General features: G+C 46.2%; 1 protein-coding gene across 8 annotated transcripts in view; it reads right to left on the bottom strand.

Moving 5' to 3' along the window:
- The window catches only part of ZNF592 (zinc finger protein 592), a 44349-nt gene extending 40909 nt beyond the window's left edge, over nt 1–3440 (bottom strand). For 3 of the 8 annotated variants that reach the window (XM_035899403.1, XM_035899406.1, XM_035899408.1), the window contains exon 1: nt 1257–1560. The gene's annotated coding sequence lies outside the window, so the exon portion shown is untranslated. Of the gene's footprint in view, nt 1–1256; nt 1562–2830 lie in introns of those variants that run through there. The other 5 variants (XM_035899409.1, XM_035899411.1, XM_035899410.1 and 2 more) reach the window with 3 other exon arrangements.
- Nucleotides 3441–3446: the final 6 nt, after the last annotated feature.

The following is a 3446-nucleotide window of genomic DNA, read 5'->3' as shown; positions in this document are numbered from 1 at the left end:
AGAGCGGTTTGCTGTGGTTTAGCTTAAACTTCTTCTCATTCTTAAATTAACCCACAAGTGTGTATGTCCAAAGAGGGCTGCACAGTAATTTACAATCGCACCCCTCTGCAAGGCAGGATAGCTGTGCGCTGGGTCCCTGAAAGCCCAGATTATCCACATGCTTCACGTCACCAGCACTTGATAAGGACTTCTGAAATATCACAACTTACTGCGGCTGGCAGACCATGGACCTGAAGCTTCCCCTTCCTTTGGGTGGGAAAACTTGTGCCAGCTGGGAGAGAGCTAGGCACCACTTGGCTCCCAACATTTCTGGCACACAAATCCTTGGCAAGGAAGACGTTTCAGCCATAACCTGGAATGCTCAAGTTTTATATAGAGAAAACTGAGCTTGCCAATTGCTCTTGACTTTTCTGTTCTCGCTCTCGAACACCAATACACATCTTCAGCTGTGGCAGCGTTTTAAAATCTAAGACAAAATACATTTGAGGGATCTGCAGTATGACAAAATACGCTTTTCTTGGAATAAACCTTGCATTCTCAGAAGGTTTCGTGTACATCTTTGAGTCCTACAAGAGATCAGTTTATGCTCTTTGCTATTCTGGGAGCACAACTCTCCAACTCACCTATTTCCCCACAAAACTGCATCTTAAACTCGTCACACATGAAGCTACAATTTCTCAAAATAAAGCAAAATTGGACCCAGATTCTAGAGAAGACCAAGCTAAGTATCTTGCCATAGAAGTGATTTTTAATGACACAAATTTAAAATTTCGACTAAGCACCATTTATTTCTGTTCTCAGATAACAAACAGAAGAAATATATTAAGGTAAATTACATCAAAGTCTCCTGCAAACTGGCTTGTGAGGAAAATAAAGACCTCCATCCTTAGTCCACCCTTCTTGTGCGAAGGACTTGCCTTAGAACCCAAGCTCAGAATCCAGTTTTCTTCCTCTGCTTGCCTATGGAAACACACAGGTTGGGATTTGCAAAGCAACAGAAGAGGCAAATAAAATGAGCAAAGAAGGACTTGTGGACCAGAATGCATATATTTCAATGTGCAAAACCAACCTCACAGCAGGACGTTTCTCCAGGAAGTGAGGAACCTAGAAGCCTCCAAGCCATCCCAAAAAACCCTGCAAACTCCCTCAAGGCAATATGTCAAACCCCAGGGCCTCCGGCTGCAGCTAAGCTTCAAAACTCTGCAGTTGAGCAGAAGTACCACAGGACCAGCGTCCCGCACACGCGCCATACAAACCTTTCGCTAGCAGTGCTATTCCTGGGGACTTTTGGAGATCTGCAGCAGCTCCTCTGCAGCTTTTAAACGGGCACGTACCATACTGTTCGAGGAGGAGGTTCAAGATTGCCACCTAATAGGAAAGCATAAAAACATAATTACACCCAAGTTAAAGAATAAAGGAAAAGGATAATAATAAATATTGATAAATCTGCAAAACAACAGCGAGGTACAAGGGAAAACATCTGCCAAGGGCTACTCTCGTGGGTCCAGAAGAGGCAGGCATCTGCTGGAGGAGGATAGGGATTGCCTGCCAGGGGAATGCTTTGGGAAGGCAGGGATGCGGTTTGCTGTGGTTTAGCTTAAACTTCTTCTCATTCTTAAATTAACCCACAAGTGTGTATGTCCAAAGAGGGCTGCACAGTAATTTACAATCGCACCCCTCTGCAAGGCAGGATAGCTGTGCGCTGGGTCCCTGAAAGCCCAGATTATCCACATGCTTCACGTCACCAGCACTTGATAAGGACTTCTGAAATATCACAACTTACTGCGGCTGGCAGACCATGGACCTGAAGCTTCCCCTTCCTTTGGGTGGGAAAACTTGTGCCAGCTGGGAGAGAGCTAGGCACCACTTGGCTCCCAACATTTCTGGCACACAAATCCTTGGCAAGGAAGACGTTTCAGCCATAACCTGGAATGCTCAAGTTTTATATAGAGAAAACTGAGCTTGCCAATTGCTCTTGACTTTTCTGTTCTCGCTCTCGAACACCAATACACATCTTCAGCTGTGGCAGCGTTTTAAAATCTAAGACAAAATACATTTGAGGGATCTGCAGTATGACAAAATACGCTTTTCTTGGAATAAACCTTGCATTCTCAGAAGGTTTCGTGTACATCTTTGAGTCCTACAAGAGATCAGTTTATGCTCTTTGCTATTCTGGGAGCACAACTCTCCAACTCACCTATTTCCCCACAAAACTGCATCTTAAACTCGTCACACATGAAGCTACAATTTCTCAAAATAAAGCAAAATTGGACCCAGATTCTAGAGAAGACCAAGCTAAGTATCTTGCCATAGAAGTGATTTTTAATGACACAAATTTAAAATTTCGACTAAGCACCATTTATTTCTGTTCTCAGATAACAAACAGAAGAAATATATTAAGGTAAATTACATCAAAGTCTCCTGCAAACTGGCTTGTGAGGAAAATAAAGACCTCCATCCTTAGTCCACCCTTCTTGTGCGAAGGACTTGCCTTAGAACCCAAGCTCAGAATCCAGTTTTCTTCCTCTGCTTGCCTATGGAAACACAGAGGTTGGGATTTGCAAAGCAACAGAAGAGGCAAATAAAATGAGCAAAGAAGGACTTGTGGACCAGAATGCATATATTTCAATGTGCAAAACCAACCTCACAGCAGGACGTTTCTCCAGGAAGTGAGGAACCTAGAAGCCTCCAAGCCATCCCAAAAAACCCTGCAAACTCCCTCAAGGCAATATGTCAAACCCCAGGGCCTCCGGCTGCAGCTAAGCTTCAAAACTCTGCAGTTGAGCAGAAGTACCACAGGACCAGCGTCCCGCACACGCGCCATACAAACCTTTCGCTAGCAGTGCTATTCCTGGGGACTTTTGGAGATCTGCAGCAGCTCCTCTGCAGCTTTTAAACGGGCACGTACCATACTGTTCGAGGAGGAGGTTCAAGATTGCCACCTAATAGGAAAGCATAAAAACATAATTACACCCAAGTTAAAGAATAAAGGAAAAGGATAATAATAAATATTGATAAATCTGCAAAACAACAGCGAGGTACAAGGGAAAACATCTGCCAAGGGCTACTCTCGTGGGTCCAGAAGAGGCAGGCATCTGCTGGAGGAGGATAGGGATTGCCTGCCAGGGGAATGCTTTGGGAAGGCAGGGATGTCAGGAGCAGGGGCCGAGGAACGCCAGCTGGCAGCGGGAGAGGTAGGCCAGCCCGGCGAGGGAACAGGCTGCCCAGGGGCTGTGAGGGCTGCGGGGAGGGTGTGGGAACAGAAAAAAAAAGGAACTGGGGAAGGATCAAACCGGAGGCTTCAAACGGCAGGCGGGACCCAGCGTTTTAACAGGCATTAAAGTTTCAGGAGCCACGTTAGGGCAAGGTGGTGCCGTCCCGGGTTAACGCTGCAAAGCGTCCGAGGGGCTCAGGGGTCGCCCGGCCCGTGGCAGCCCCGGCCGCTC

The sequence above is a fragment of the Egretta garzetta genome, unplaced genomic scaffold (assembly GCF_000687185.1).
Source record: "Egretta garzetta isolate BGI_Z169 unplaced genomic scaffold, ASM68718v1 scaffold287, whole genome shotgun sequence".
NCBI classification, from domain to species: domain Eukaryota; kingdom Metazoa; phylum Chordata; class Aves; order Pelecaniformes; family Ardeidae; genus Egretta; species Egretta garzetta.
This window is presented reverse-complemented; position numbering and strand designations above follow the sequence as displayed.